This window comes from Malurus melanocephalus, unplaced genomic scaffold (genome assembly GCF_030028575.1).
Source record: "Malurus melanocephalus ecotype Western Australia unplaced genomic scaffold, MMel_1.1 scaffold_12, whole genome shotgun sequence".
NCBI lineage: Eukaryota > Metazoa > Chordata > Aves > Passeriformes > Maluridae > Malurus > Malurus melanocephalus.
In genome coordinates, this window is record NW_026623244.1 from 5,102,106 (window position 1) to 5,119,339 (window position 17,234).

Here is a 17,234-nt window from a genome sequence, read left to right on the forward strand (position 1 = left end):
GGAAGTAGTGCATGAGATAAAATATGCAGATGAACTCTTCAAATAGGTTTCAGTTGATTATTTTTTGATAAGCTTTTATTGAACTGTATTTTCTCACGCTATTGAATGGAATTTGTACATTACCCTGTCAAGGAGCAGTGAATTTTAGAAAAAATAAACTAATTTGTCATAATATATGCTGAGTTTATATGCTGAGAAAAGGAGGAAAGAGATTTGAGTTCTTGCTCTGCTTAATGAAGTGTTTTGGGGGTCTGTGTGAAAGGAGGTGGAAAGAAAMCTCGTGTTTTCTGGCCAGCGAGTAGAGGTTGGTTTGCCCTTTGTRCTGTGACTGTTCTGTCGGCAGGTGGGGCTGTATTTCTTTTTTCCGTAGGGCGTAAGATTAAATCCTTTTAAAACTCAAAATCCACAGATCTAGACATTGAAAGTTTCAATGTGATGTACGCAGTGTAAATATTAAATTTAAGTAGGATTCCAAATGCTATTGAAGCTTTTTATTTACTACACATAATGCTGCTCAGCAGACCCTTCAATAATCTCTTAAACTTTATTCTCTGATGTTTTAAATTGTGTCCTGCACCCCMTCAGAGCAAAAGATTCTAGATGGTGCTGGAGGACTTCGGCAATGCTCCCTCTGAAAATCTAGGGAGAGAGGAGAGAGGGTCTGCCCCCAGGATGTGAACATCAATGAGTTGGCCAGGATCTTGGAATGAAATTGAACATCTTATCAATAATGATGATACTGGGTATGGTGCAGTCTGGATAAGTAGCATATATCCTAAACATCCTTACTAAAAAAAAAAAAAATTAAAAGGGAGGGGTAGAAAGTACAGTCTTGCTGTTTAAATTATTTGTGGCGATTTGTGATGAGCTAGGATGAATTTAGGATTTTCTACTGTTTGCCTGGGACATTCAAAAAATATTTCTGTTCCACTCCCAATTTTTATTTTGGGGCTGGGGTGAGASCCCTGCATAGTTCTTGAGGAGGTTCTTGGTGCAGGTGCTGAGGCAGGGAGGCCTTATACATCATCTRGGACGTCATCCCCAGGCTCTACTGCCAAATATTTCTAATGCCAGGGTTTCCCAGTCGCTGTTGCTCTGSTCACCACAGCACAGGGCTATGGACAGGAGCAGGTGTGCTGGAAGAGCCWCTTCAGGCAGTGCAGCTGATGAAATGAGAAAGTTGTGCAAGTTTTTGAGCATTGACACACCATAATGTGCCTAAAGCCTGGCAGAGTTGGGAAAGGTTGTACTGACTTAAATTAAGGGAGAGAAATATTAGAAAGGGAGGAGGTGACATGGCTAACAACTACAGTGAGCTAGAAAAAATACTTGTCAACATGTTTTTCACGGGAAGGTTGGCTGAAGTATTTTTTGCTGGTGTTAACTGGCACTGTTAGGTGTTGTTCTACTTCATGAGAAGTACTGGACAGTTTTTGGGAAGCTGAGTAATGTTAGAGAAGAGAAAAACCTTTTTTTGATATTATTTGGAAAGGCTACGTGGCAAATCCATTTGATTTTATAAAAATACACACAGTGCACTGCAAATCAGATTTTAGTATTTACTTACTTGTTTTCCCATTACTTTTCCAGTACTTCATTTCTTAAAGCAAATATTCCTTTATATTACCTTTAAAACTGTTCAGTCGCTACTGGGTTTCGATCAGGAAATGAAGGAAAAAGCTGTTTGCTTTTTAAAAGTAAACCTGATTGTGTTGGGTTTTTTTCACTTTGCCAGAAATATTTCATGTCAATTAGTACCTTGTAATAGATGTGTTGAATTTCTTCATTAAACATCATCTGTATGTAATATGAATGAGACCCTATATTCTGCTATTTGCAGTAACGTGTAAGGAGTCCATATGAAAGCACTTAGCTGATGCTCTTTATCCTTGCCATCTGACAAAACTTTTTTTTTTTCATTATTAAAAATGCAGAGTAATATCAAAACAGTACAATCTGAAATCTCCCRTGGGAGGACTGGAAGTTGCAAGGTAGCCTAGGCTTCCCCAGAAGCCTCATTTGTTTATGTGATTAATCTCCCTTTTCTTTACCTGCCAGAACCGTGTAGCTGYATTGCCTTTGCAGTTTGTTAGTTCTTAATTTGCAAAAAAAAAAGGTAGCTAATTTCAATTTATGATGTTATCAACACAGTTATGTTGTTTTTTATAAGGAAGGAAGGAAGGAGTGAAACATATATATATATAAAGCTATAAACTTCACAGATTAACCTTATTTTCTGCATCAACAGGACTTGTAAATTTTAATGTCTATCCTAAATCATCTTGATACAGCTTTACAGAACAGCCTCTTGTATCTCCTGTTCTCTTAGGAGGGGGAGGGAAGGGGGAGAAAAGGGAAAGTCTGGGGGAAAATCTTTGTTCTCTCACTGGCAAGCACTCTGTAGCAAAGCTGTCCCAGTGAAGCCTGTCTGTGTGATTGGGTACAGATTTAAGGAAGAGAAGGAACAGTTTGTTCTCTGCTGATTATATAAGAATACAACAGCATGTTGCTTGCTTCAGATTACAGCCTGTATCCTTAGCATGGAAAAAAATAGGAAAACTAGGCTTATACCCACATTTCTGTTTCTTTACTATGCTTTTTTTTAAACCTGGAAACCTTGGGCTTAAGGTAATGGACACTGCTTTATATTAGCTTGTAGCGCTCTAGGTGTCAGTTTTGATCAAGAAACTTAAGARCTGTTTTCTTCAAGAGAAATATATTTGCCAGCTTGATCCTGCTCTTTAAAATTTTCTAGAGGATTCTGKTTTTTCCAAGTTCCTTGATGCCCACAGATATTTTTGTAGCATGTTTTTCTAATTTGYCTTTTGTCTCCTTGGATATTTAGAACTTCACTTCAGGATTTAAAGCAKTTTTTGTAGTCTTTACTGATCTTTTTTGTGACAAGACACATTTACTCTTTCATATGCAAACTTAGAAATATTTTCCAGGTAGGTGATTAATGAAAAAGCATTATTCACATTTCATTTCTCCCATTTAAATGTTTTTACAGCAYTAGGAACTTCTAGACAGAAGCATGAAGGGTTACACTGGTCTTTCTAAAACTGCAGCCTAGATCTCTTTCTCAGGAGCTTAATGGATATATTTAGGGCCCCAATTTTTTATATAGCTCATACCATGCTTAYATAGAATTTGCTGTAAAGAACAGCAGCTGCTTTCAGTTCCCCAGTTGTGCTTAGACTGTCATCTCTCAGAGGTGGAACCAGTGGGGGCTACTACGGTTGTGCTCTCAAGGGTACAGGAGTATTGRGTGAGGGTGCACAGAGAAGGGAATACAGCACCACAGATCAGTCAGGACTGCAGAACTCCTAATCCAGCATGTAGTGATGATTAATGTGGTTTGAGGTCATCCTGTGCTCTATTCCCTCAAAWGCTGCCATCAATGGACTGTTCACTAGAAAGCCAATCGCATTTACAATACACCGGCAACTGAGAAACTAGAAATAGGGAGATAGCAACACTGTACTGTCTTCACAAATCCTAGAAATTTGTTTTGAACAAACGTTTTATGAAGATATTTCCATACCAGTCCCATCAACAAACCATTTGGCTCTTTAGCTGCAGTTTTGCTGTCACAATCTGGTTGGTAACTTTTCTGCGCATGATCGTAGGCCATTGGTTTAAATTCTGGTGGTGCTTCTGTACAGTTTTATTATTTACTTTTTTTTTAACTCTCAATTTTATTTTTATGACTTTCGTGATAATTTCAGGTGTACATTTATTGGTATGTTAGCACACTTTGAAGAATTTTTGACTAGGTTGTCCAGGATTTTCACTATTAAATGCCTCATAASCACATGCATTTATTTTCTTAGCCTTAGCATATATATGACTCCAAGTTGTAATTAGTGRCTCAGTGTTAAACTGTACCAACATGTCTATAAAACACAGCATATGGATATCCTGATGAAAGGAAATTGGGAGATGCTGCTTTTATAAACCTGAAAGCTGCAGAGCAGATGTGGAAGGAATTACTGCAAAGAATCTCAACTGGCATATAAAACAGAAGCTGAAGTTTATTTTGGTTTTATTATAAAAGAAAAAATATTTTACTAAAGTTCTGTTGTATTTAAGGTTACATAAAATTGTGTTSTTCAGGACTAGCTGTGAAACTATGTGCACTGATGTGACAATGGAACAAGGCAATTTTTTTTTTCTTTAAATATTGAGTATACGAACTTTACAAGTGGATCGTAAAATACGTATTTTTAGAATTTACAGTAAATTTAATAATGTTCCTTTTGGGGGGAGAAGGCTGTAATAGATATTGCAAAGTTAATATCCTTTTTTTAATTTCATGAGCAAAAAGCAAAGTAGTGATTACCCGTTTTGCAGTCTGATTGTCTGGCTTCTTCCATGGAAAGTTCTGGTCATAAATGCTCATATTTTTAAGAACTCCTAACCACAAGCATTGCCGTGCTCCACATTTTCAACACCTAATCAGTCAGCCTGACTTTGCAGAAAACACTAGATTATTATTTGCTTACCTCTTACAGATTTCAGCGAAGCATTGAAATGCTTACCAGGCTAAAACATGGTGTTGTTGCAGTGCTACAAGRTTTTACTTATTTTATTTTCCTTTTCAAATAATGTGTTAGTGTAATTCTGCATTAAAATTGCAGTGATTTACACTACACAGTAAGGTTCTGAGTTACACTTTTTACATAGAGCTGCTTGGAATCACCCAACATGAAATACCTCAACATTAAGAATAGAAAAATACGAACATAGTGGGTAATTATATGCTTCCTAATGTGATTGCCCATTGTGTTGACATCCAAATTTTTCAACTATTAAAAGAAAAACAAACAGTTAAAATATCTTCAGGCTTTAAATGTTTTGGTTAGTTACCTAAACAAATTATTGTGTTGCTTTWTGAATTGGATAAATGTATACTATGGCAGGTTGCCAGTAAAGGAACTGAATGGGGTTAATATTAAATTAAGCTGTAGACTGGTTGCTGTTTAGACATGAGCATTAAAGACGATACAGATTTTATAATTTATTACATTCATTTAACTCATTCTTGGCTGTTTTTTTAAATGGATGACAGAACATGGGCAAGTCAGGCAATTTGTTGCATTGCAGATGAAGGCAATCCATGAGTACAATAATAGTTTGGTATCCAAACTTAACACACAATCATGAGGCAATAGAAAAACTGCCTTTTGGGGAAGCTCCCTTGAAAATGTCAGGACAAACAAGCCTAGAAATACTGTTCCATCAGGTGAACTTGAACAGTTAATGACATTAAAGAAATACATGTAATAGTTTAGATCAATCAGGCTTTATTGTTTAGATGCTCAGGACAATACTCCATTCTGGTTGGACCATGCAATTTTATGCAAGAAACCACACATTTTATCATTATAAATGTATTAAGGATTTTACTGTGTGTTTGAAGAACTTCAAATCTAAAACTATATGAGGAAGGTAGTAAAGAGGGCTTCTCAATACATTTYCATCATGACTGTATAACTTAATCTGGAATGAAAGCACTAGTTAACTTGCCACTTTAATATCCTAATACTCAAGTACTATTATTGACTCCCAAATTCTCATAGATTAATCAATTAATAGCTGTGTATTTTCCATCTTCTGGGTTTAGAATGAACAGAAAATTATTATGTAGTATTCAATTTTATTAGACTTATGAACCTTATTCAATTATTAGTATTAATACTTTGATTTCCATTGTCCCTGCAATGTAATATAAGATAAACAAGAGTTATTGCTCCAATAATGAGGACCTGTATTCTCTAATATAGTCTCTAACCTAAACTGACATAAAATAATGGCCTACTAARAACATAGCTAAGTTACACAATGGGAATACAGTTAAGACATAAAAGACTTTCTTTAATTTGATCTATATCCAGAGCTGCTTCACTGAAATGTAAAATTCCTCAGACTAAAACTTGTGTAGCCAAAAAATGAGTATGCAATTATTCCATATTTATAATCAATTATCTTTACCAGAAATATTCTATCCTAGAGATATTTGAAAAAAGTGTGGGAGCTTTTTTCAAATTTTGCACTAAACCTTTCATATCTTTTCCAAAGATTAATTGGGGGGTGACTTTATTAATGATTTGAAAGTCAAACAGCTGACATCAATTCCAAAGCTCATTGCTTCAGCTTATTTGTAACTGTTTTTTTTTACTCTAGTTACATTTTTTTTCATAATTGTAATGTCAGAAAGTCTATGAGAAAGTTCATTAGACTTTCAGAATTGCCTCCATGACTGTGATAGTTGTAATAGTAAGATGAGCAAAACTGACCTCACATCACACAAAGTAACATTAAGTTTGTCATTTAGTTACAAAGCTCCTGGAACATTTATAGAATGACAAACTTTATAAAAAACCTCCAGTCCAGAGTTAATAACTTTAAAACAATKTCTGCAATTCAAGTAATTTGTCTTATTTATTTATCTAGAATACTTGTAAAATAATTGTCTTAACTGAAACTGCCTTTGTGTTAGAACTGTTTTWTCATGGGGCAGAATCCCTTTATGACTGAAGGAGGGTTGTGTTTTAGAGAGAGCTGAGATGCCCTGACAGAGCAGTCACCACCCTCCCTCCATGGGTTGTACTTCTGTAGAATAATAATTGGTTTATTGGAAGCAAGGAATTAATTGCAGATAAGGCCTGCATGTTCCTTCACACAAAAATTGTCTATCCATTGGTGAATCAATGAAAATTTTACTGTACTGAAACCAGAGTTTAGTTAAGAAAACATTCTGAGTCCTTACTTTCATGTGTTTCTAATTTTCTTTTAGAATTTGTTTGCATTTGTGCAAGCRTGCATGCTTTTCTTTAGTCCTAGCTGAAGGGTGAATTTTGGAGCAAAGCCCAAGGAAAAACCTTTTGGCTATTTTTTTTTTAAATTAAGATCATATTTTAAGTGTTTTATATAATTTGTTAAATAAATTGTTTGAAAATATTGCTACATAATACCACGATTAAAAACAAAATATTCCATTATACATTACACTGCAGGGTTTAGGCAAGTGATACATAGTTCAGACTGAGTGCAGAAAAAAGCCAGATATTCTTGARTACTGATGCTACCACTGTAGTTACTTTTTTTGCTGATGGGAAAATTGCCCAARTAAACTCACATTGCTTTAGTTTCCCCATCTGTATAATGTGAATAATACCATCTCACAGGAATGTGTGGAATTTAATATTTATGCATCACTTTGAAGTTCATCTCTAAATCAATCCTGTAACCCAAACTCCAAAATGCATGGTTGGTAGAAGACTGTGAGACACATCAATATTTTTTTGAAAATCCTGTATTATTCTGTACCAAAAGATATTGTATTTGAGCTGGATGTGTTGTCTTTCTGGATCATCAAGCTTGGAGGAGCAGTAGGGTACAATGTAATGACTAATGGTGAGTGCTCACAAGAACAGGGTAGACACTGATGTACAAATGAGAGAGAAAACTAAAGCATTCTCAAAGCACTCTCTGCTTGGCTGAGGATGTTAAAAAGAAACCATGACCTTTGAGTGAAGTCCAGCAAAAAAAAAAAAATTTCGTCATCTATATAACACTGAAGTTGGCAGGCAGCTCAAAGTCACTTCTTCAAAGYTCAGGTGTGGGAAACCCCCAAAGAAAGTGGAGCTCTGGCTGCCTGTAGAGTTCTCCCACCTTGGGGAAAAATTTGAAGAAAGGTTAGTGACCTTTTTGAGGGGATTCTCTTCCATTGTGTGTACAACCAGGGAGAGACATCCTGGGTAACAGTCCTAATGGCAGCTTTCCAACAAGTCACCAAGGAAATGAGCTTCTTCCCAAGTAACTCTTCTTGCAGTAACTTTATTAGATATATCTAGACACCATTATTGTTTCATATTCAAATTTTTCTCATCCTGCAATGCTTGGTAGCAGGGATGCAATTTCTGAACTGTTAACTGCATAAGTACGTTTTAGGAAAAAAGCAGTCCTGCAGCTTTGTGTTATTTGTAATTTCTTTCCTACAGTATTCAGAGAAGGAAATGTCATYCCAGAGAAAATAAGCATCTAATTATTTTGTAGAGAGCACCTTTCACTGTTGTATCTGACATGTAACTTTCAGTGTTCAAAAATCCTACTAAATAATCCTCCAGTATCCTGGTGAAACACGAAGTCTTCAATTTACATGTGAGGAACTGGATTTCAATAATTAAATTCTTAGTGAAACAAATTGCTTGAGCTTTTTATTGATCCCTGGTATGCTAAGTTAGCCCATTGATGTGTGTCTGAAGACAGATGCCTTTTAGGCAAGTCAAGGATGTGGTGATTTCTCCAAATTTTCCATCCAGTGAAATATAACACTTTCTTTTCAGTATAGGATACCTTTTTATTCTTGGAGTTTTGGAAGTTAAAAAAAAGTGCAAACACGTTGTAAAGGAAAAATTATATATATTTTCCCCTGGAATCATGTGATAGCAACTTTCCTGCACTTTTTAAAACAAATGGAAAAGCAGAGAGAAACTGGAAAAAGCTTCCATGGAAAGGTGGGTGTTGCCTGTGTGTTTGGAGGATAATTCATTTTCACTATTGTAGAGCTGAAAACCCCATTTCATGACTTGTTACGAAGTAACTGACATAAGTTGTAGTGTACACTAGTAAATTATTAATTGAATGTATTTTGAACTGATATTCAGTATCTAAATATATGAAAATACTGAAAAATACACAAAACATGAGCTGGAAAAGATTCACTACTCAAATTTTAATTTTTGCAAAATATTGTATTATGCCATTTTTTGGATGCTATATGCAGTGAATGACATCCAGACTGAGCTCGAGGCAAAGGGAATATTAAATGTTCTGCAGGACCTGGATTTTATCCAATATATACTGTATTTCAGTATAGAATGATCAGTAGTATGACTTAATTACCTAAATTAGTTCAGACTGACGTCTCATGTCTCCTAAACAATAAATTATTTAGATTGTATTCTGCTCAAAAGTTCAAGGTGCTTTGCTAYAATGGATGTATTTTCTTCTCTGTCCTAATAATCAGAATCTGAAAGCCATGAGAAGACTCAGAATAGATAATAAATGTAACRCCAGGAAGTAGTAAGTGAATAAATATATAACATACTATAGCCGACCTAATTTGTTTTAAAAATCATGTTTGAAAATATGTAACTTACCAGTGGGTAACTTCACTGGCTTTAGATTATTTGCTAACAGACTTTTCCCACTATTACTATGTACGTGACATCAATACTCTTGTATTATGCTCATAATAAGATAATTATTGCAATGAGGTGATGCGTCTTTGCTCAGGTAACAAAGCAGAATCCGTAGGGCTAGATCTGATTTTCAAGTGGTAGTATAACGTAAATAGTATAACGTAAGATGACAGGATGAGTTTCTTGCTTTGAAAGAGAATGAAATGTATGAACTGCAAGTTTTACAGCACCGCACTGGAATGCAATCCCCGCATACCTTTGTTACGAGAATCAGTGCCCTTCGCAAAAAACGTCCTAAACATACCCGTGTTATCTATAGCCAACTTTCGCCACTTTAAAAATGAGGAAGATTCCTTCAAACTGGAAGTTTACGAGACACTTTTCCTTCTTGTACTTCTTATGGAAAAAATCGCAAGCAGCGATGCACTGCTGCCTTCAGTAAAGCGGGTTTGTCCCGCAGCGCCGATGGAAACCGCGCCGCGCTCCCCTGCCCTGCCCCGGGCTCCGCGCTGTCCCCGCTGATGCCGCCGGGGCGAGGCACCGGGCCGGGGCTGCGCGGCCGCGCTTCCCGCGCTGTGCTGTGCAGCGCGCCCGGGGCTGTGCTGCGGGGGCCGAGCCGCTCGCTTGCCGCGGGGCGGGGGGCGCGGGCCCACATTCCGATGCGCTGAGGCAGCCGCGGCCCGGCCCGCCCCCGCCCCGGCCCCCGCTCGCAGGGCGCGCACGGCGATGGCGCTGGACCCGCTCCAGCCGCGCGGGACGGCGCCGCTGCTCCGCGGTGCGGACGCGCGGGGCTGGGGCGCTCGGCCGATGGCGCCCGTTTGCGGGAGGTAGGAGGAAGCTCTTCGGCGGGCGGCTCCAGCTGCCAGGGCGGGACGGGACCCGGGGCGCGCTCTCTGGCTCCGGGGGTGCCCTCAGCGGGGTGCCCTCATGAGCGGCCGCGCGCACGCCGAGCGGGGACAGTGGTTCCCGCTGCCGCACTTGCGGGACGTGGAGCGCTCCACACAGCGCGCCGTGCCTGCGGGAGCGCGGGGCTGCCCGGGGCACGACAAGGAGGAGCTGCCGCATCCCCTCTGCCTCGTGTGCGGGGAATGTTCCCAGCGACCCTTCCCGAGGGCAGCCATCCGGCGGGACAAACCCGCTCTCCACGGCCGCGGAGGGGCGGTCCCGGGGCAGCCCTCCCTGGCGGCCCCGCGCCCTCTGCCCGCGGCTGACTCAGTTGGCGGCGCTGCCCCGCGGCCCCTCCCCAGCTCTCCCCGTCCCTCCCGGGCCCGGCGGGGCGGTGCGCGCCCGCAGCCCCCGCCCCCGGCCCGCCGGGGAAGGCGCCTCGCTCGCTCCGCCGCCCCGGGCAGCGGCGGCCGTGGAGCCCTGGCGAGCCGGGGGCGGCCCCGTCCCGCAGAGCGCTCCGCCGCCGCGGCCCCGCTGCCTCCGGAGTCACCGCCGACCYGAGGAGGAGGAGGACAAGATGCCGGGGGGACGCTGAAAGGTGCGTCCCCTGCTCACCCCCGCCCGCTTTCACGGGCTCTTTCCCTGGCTCCCGAGCGTGGCTGGCTCCCCTCCGGGGGCTCTCGGGGGTCGGGTCCCGTCCCCCCGGCTCTCCTGGCCCCGGGGAGTTGCGGAGRGCTGCCCGCTGCGGCCGTGCCCGGGGGCGGGCAGGGGCTCCTCTTTCGGCCATGTTCCGCAGCCCCCGCTGCCCGCGCCCTCCCCGCCTGACCTTCGGCTTARGGGCTCTCCCCTTCCTCCGGTAGGGTTCAAGAAAATTCCAAAAGCAAAAGAAAACTGGGGTGGGTGYCCTCATCCCCCATGCTAGAAATTGTCATAATTCATCCCTCAGTTTCTCTCTTCCACGGCGATTGTACAAACAGTTGTAGTTTTTACGTTGAAGTCYGGCAAATTTTAGTCCAAGAGTGGTGCAGCTCATCGGAGATGTGGCGTTGGARGGAGCCTGTGGCTGTAAGCGTCAGGGGTGCTGCTTCTCTCCCCGCCTCAGTGGGTCTCAGCTCTTTGCCGGAGCTGCAGGCCCTGACACCCTGGCGTGAAGGGGCAGTGCATTCCTTCCAGCTCCAGACTTCTCTTTGCCCCGCTTAGTGAAGTGTTGTTGAGTTATGAAGACTCAAAGTCTGCAAACACTTGCAGAAGTTGTTTCCCTGAAGTGTTTGTAGGATCAGGACCAAAGTGTCTAAGTGTGATGCTTTTTCTGTTCTGCTGCACCTTCTTGGGATGCCACCAGCACAGGTGATAAAGGGAAGAGCCCATACAGGTGACTGTGAAATGGGCTTCTTCTGATAAAGGAAATGAAAGAGCTGGACTGAGAGTGGTAGAGAAATGCCTGAAGGATCAGCTGTACTTCAAGGAACAGTAAAATGTTTTGTTTCATAGTGAAGCGTTTGTGTAAGGAGCAGAATTGGCCTTCTTGTTGTATTTATTATGCTAAAAGTTTGATAAAAAGTTTTCCAAATATTTCAGTCCTCGATGTTTGTGTGACAAAAGTTTGCTAAATATTTCCATCCTTTATGTTTGTTTATTTGAAAGAGGATCAGAGAGCCGGCCAATTACGAAGCAGCCACTTAATAATCATTGCAGAGCAGTGACTGTTATGTAGTTTAAGTCTTGTCTTTCCAGCTACAAATAATCATCTTTGATCCCCTCCCTCAAAAAGTCAATGGCAAACAACCGATGTTTGTGATCATTACAAAAACACCTAAACAAATCTGCTAGCAGTGAAACATACAAGGTGAAACCAGAAACAGACACAACGTTTTGTGTATTAGGAAGTGCTTGAGAGAAATTCCCAAGACATAAAAGACCATGTCCAGTCTGCATAAATTTGCAGAGGATTACTAAAAGTCTTGCTTTCTTAGTCATTTAAACAGAATTCATTCTTTTTCTGCCATATTGAAGTAGTAATCTCAGATTCTGTAATGAGTTCATTTGTATTTTTATACTTATTCAAAAGTTAGTTATTAAGACTTTAGACCAGGCAGTGCAGTTTCTTATCCTTCCATTAACATTGATTTCATGTGATACCTCTTAACTGATAAAAGTGTGATGTTCAAACCAGAGTTCCAAAACGTTAAGAAGGGAAAAAAAATCCCACAAGGTAAAACTTTTAGATCAAAAAATATGAAAACCCTACTACAGAAYAAAAAGTTTCTCAAAACTGTGTTTACCGGAGATCATAGAGCTAGTTCATGAAAGAGATGATAAGCTAATTTGATGTTTGGGAGGTTTGCAATAGGAGAAAAAGAAATTCTCTATATTTAGGTTATCTAAAAGAATGTCATGAAACAGTTTGAGCATTGTTTGTAAGTACCCATGGAAGTGAGTATTTCTTTTATCAAAGGGCTGTTTTATTTAAGAAAAATATGGATGTTAAGATCCGTCAGTGACTAAACCTGCACTAAAATCCGATATAGAAACAAGGCACAGTGGTGACAGTTCATAAAGGGTAGTAGACTTATAACCACTGGAAATAATTTGCCTAAGTTAGCAGCTCTTCTTTATTTTTTGGAGAAAAGCAGCTATAATTACCAATAGWTCTTAGATTTGAAATGAGAATTAGTTAAAGAAAAACTTCAGTTATAAATGAAGCAAAAAGTAACTAATTTATTATTTCATTAGAAGTCTGTGATTTGCATAGGGATTTTTTCCATTAAACCTTAAAACTAAGGGTTTTTTAAGTGATCATCTTAATTTATCTGCATATTTACAAAAGCGTTTCTTTAAGAGTGTTTTCTTTTAAAACACTGATGACCGCAGTTCARAATGCGGGTTGTCATTTTGTTTCCTGTTTCTACAGTGCTTAATGCAAAATGAATTTTGGGTCATGACTATGACTCTTAAATTTTATAAATGACAATGCCAAGTGTCATTAGCAATAATTCACGTTTTTTTTTCTCTTACATACTTTTTGAAAATACTAGTAACTGAAACATTGGAATGAATCATGCAGCTCCAGCATGGACAGACTTACTCTCACGCCTGTTCACAATGCAACCATTGATGGTTTCATTGAGCAGTGGCTATCATTTGATTGTGCAGACAGCAGGTTAACAGATTCTGTACCTTTAATGTGCAGTCTGATTCATTTGTAAATAACGCGTTTCATCACCTCTCTGTTTTAGAAAGCTGTTAGCATGCTAACATGAAWTCCATGTTTTCCCTTAGATTAATTTTGTCCCTTCTTGAGCCTTCTTAATCATTTAGAAGAGAGGTGTTGCACATGTACTTCAGAACCTACATGATTGATATTATGTGAGAGCAGTCCAGCTTACTCTGCATACTGCTTTATTTGTCTTGGCAAACCTATACCTATATCAGCTTGTGGGTGGGGTTTTCCATAGTCATGGCTCTGCCAGATATGGGTCATATTTCACTCTTTGATTTTTTTGAGCAAAACATTTAGCTTCTGAAACAAGACTTGTGTTCAAGAGCTGAGGGTAAAGTGGTGACAGTCTTTCTATGAATTTCTTATATTGAGAGTTCTCTAATCTTTTTCTTCTGTTTTGAGGCACAGACTTTTGGTTTTACTTGAAACCAAGAAGTTAATTTGTCAATATGGGATCAAAATCTGGTCCTCTGGTTTTGCATACTCTGTCATGCTGATATCTCTGTGCAAGACATAATTAATGTCACTGATTTTAAACTAGGCCATCCCCAATACTTTCTTCTTAACTGCCCACTCATTCGTAAATAATCACACATGTCCAAGCAAGGGCTTGGTGTGGCAGCACTTACTGAAAACTGGTAAAGTACAAGAGCTAAGAGGATGAGCTCAACTCCCCACCAGAAYTATCCTTCTTCCTGAGCCTGCTACATTGCTTCRGTTTATCAAATGTCAGTGATGGTGYCACAGGTAATATCAGCTCTTTCAGTAAATGATTTAAAGCATCAGGGACACAAGCCTTGTGGAGTATGTGATGTGCCCCACAGAGCTGCCTCCTGCATTCTTTGCATCCCAAACTCRTGTGTACTTGACTTAGCATTTGGGTGTAGAGACAGTGCAGGCTTGGATCTTGTACAAGGAAGTGCATTCTGTGGGCCAGCACAGCGACTGTGACATTTTACTCACATTGTCCCTGGCATATCATAACAGTTTAAATAGGCTCCCAACTGTGGGATACTTTTTATTCTACATTGCTATCAGTAAGTAATGTTTAATAACTTGTTGCAACATTTTCAGTGGTGCCTCCTCATTAAAGTACTGTTGTATTTGTTGGTTGTAAGATTTCATATGTAATTAAAAATTAAATTCTTAGGTATTTTCAGTATTCTTTATGTTACTYGTTTCAATGTTTCAAATGAGACACAAAACTTAGAAACACTGAGAACAAACTTGAAGCTACCATTTGAAAACATTTATTTTTGGGGTAAGGGTTTTATTCTATTAGTATGCACAAGTGCTGCATAACTTGCATCTAATAATAGTGTGTTTTCTTAAACAGATGACTCTCCAGTTGCGTTGACCTTGCCTTGTGCAGTAGGACCTTGCTGTCTGCTCTTTCAGACAATGCTCTGATGTGAGACCTCTCCTCCCACAGTATTTTTCTCTGTCTGTGCTACAGCATACAGCAAGAATGCTGCTGCAGTGATCTTTGGTATTTGAGGTTTTTGTTACACTGCATCTTCTTTCAAACATTTTCATAATGCATTCCTTTACTCCAAGTACGAAACTCTATTGCTTGGATTAGGTTAATTTCTTTCTGTAGCGGTACAAATACCTTTCAGCAGTGTTTTGGGGAAAACCAACTTGGTTTCCCTTTCGAATGTTGCAAGATTAAAAATGGGTCATACCAGACCAGCTACTGCTTTGTGTGCTACCAACAGTTCACATCAAARGACAACCTGTGGACTTCTTGAGGAACATTCTTGATGTGAATGCCTCCTTTTAAATTCCTTGAGGGTTTTAGAATTTTAGCTATGTACCAAATTGCAAGGGAAAAACGAAACCCAGTGTTTTAATATCCAGGCTGATTCGCATTTTGAAGATGGTATTCTGCTTCTGTTCTAATTTTAGGTAATTTTCATATTCCGACAYTTTTCAAAGATGTGTTTTCAACCAGTTAGTTATAGTTCAGATTGGACAAGTATGTTAAAATGCATTTATATTTAGATTGTTGCATTGATGGGCAGAGATTTCTAATAATTGGTTAGTATTTTGCTAACTTTTTCTAGAAAAAGTTGCACTTCTGGTGACTTTCAAGTGTATCAGATGTTCTGTAAGTACAGGGTGGTTTCTACTGAAAGCTGGGGGAAARTAACCTCATTGCACTTCTTGTGAAAGCTTTAAATTTCTGATCACTSAATGTACACCCATTTTAGTTCAGCAGACTTACGGAAAGCAGTAGACGTAGAGGAGCATGTCTGCAAGGCTAGARAACCCTGGATTTCTGACTGCAGGAGGGACTGGCAAACAGGCAGAGTCCCTGCATGGTTCTGGAGCTCATGTTCAATCCTTAGCTATGCCACGTGCCACAGTTTTGTAACGTATKGAGTGGCAAAGGTGTCAGAGAGGACCAGGCAGATAACGTTTCTTTAAGCTTTTTGTGTTATGGTACTTCTGCATTTTTTTAAGTGAAGAATGTTTCTTAATAGGGCTCCTTCAGAGTCCGWGAAGATTTTCAGTGTAGCATGAATAGGCTGTTGTTTGCATTTTTGCTTCCAAACAACATACAAAAAGGGTGAATCTTGCTTAATTCTCTTTGGTTTTTTCATGATTGCATCTTTTTTTATTTTTGTTTTTCTTAATAATCAATTTATGGAATAGACAACAAAAATAGAAACAATAAAATCAAACAGTTGGACACCTGTTGGAAATACTTGTGTCTCAAGAGCCACTTAAAATTGCTGTCGTTGATTTTTATATGCATCTGTTTTCATTCTGTCTTTAATTCAGAAAAGTGTGAGCAAGAAGTTCCACTTCAGTGGTGGTGTCCACTCAGTAGACTTAGAAATGAAATAGGGAGAAACAACACAGAAATGGATGGTTTCATACGTGTGTCATTTACTAAAACCTCCATGACAATCCCATTTAGAGGTATTTCTAATATCATTAGCTTGAGTAATTTGAATGTTCAGGGTTTGAATTATAGGGGTTTAAATTTTTTTTTGTTGGATGGATGTAGAAAGTAGCTGTCAGTATTTAATAATCTCACAAAATTCTATTAACTTAGGCCAAATACATGTGACATTGGGTTATTTTCATGGTGATACTTGTTATGCCTTTGGCCCCCTAATTAAAACAGATTTCAGAGACTGTATAACACAATTCCAATACACGGTTAAACTAACTTGCCGTATGAAACATAGTTGTTTATTTACTCTTTAATTTTTTTTATTTAAGTTGTTTCAAGTTGAAGAAGGTGGGTTTTTTTACCTAAGCCAAACTAGCCTTCTTAGTACTTAAGCAGAGAAGATTTGTAGATAAAGGTCTAAAGTTGAAACTTGTTTGGAAATACAGTTGAACCCCAAAATGCACTGTTCAGTTGTTTCCATTCTCATCTAGCTTTTCTGAAAGAAAATAAAARTTAAGTATAGACATAGTACCCCGGTATAGCAATGCTGTGATTATTAAAAATCTAGCTTTAGCAGCCAGTTTCACTGTGGAGAAAGAATATAATATTAACACTGTTTGTTCTTGTTTGTGTTAAGCAGATATCGTCAACTACCAATCTGTTTACACAGATTAGGTTTGTTTATATATAGTTGTGGAAACATTTTGTATTTGCTATAAAGAAAGAATATTCTTGTAAAATGCTGTTTTAGGCCCATGACTAAGAAGGCATTTACGAGTCTTTTAAATTGTTCAATGCCTTTTTTTTGTTCTTAGTGGCCTGCTGAAATTTCTTCTTGTTCCAGCAAGTTATAAGCTATGGCAAATGTTTTTAGCTGGATCCCTGTGTCACTCAATTATGAACACTTTTTGGAAGAAAATTTTGTTTGCTGTGATTWTGTTTGTGCAGCAAATTCGGGAACTCTGTCTTAGAACATCTTATGTCTGTGTAATAGGAGATCTAAGGACTTGAGGGA

General features: G+C 39.3%; 1 protein-coding gene across 1 annotated transcript in view; it reads left to right on the plus strand.

Annotated features, from left to right (window-relative positions):
- Window positions 1-10,559: 10,559 nt before the first annotated feature.
- Window positions 10,560-17,234, plus strand: part of PLCE1 (phospholipase C epsilon 1) — a 126,216-nt gene continuing 119,541 nt past the window's right edge. Inside the window, exon 1 of the mRNA XM_057381368.1 lies at window positions 10,560-10,692. The gene's annotated coding sequence lies outside the window, so the exon portion shown is untranslated. The remainder of the gene's footprint in view (window positions 10,693-17,234) is intronic.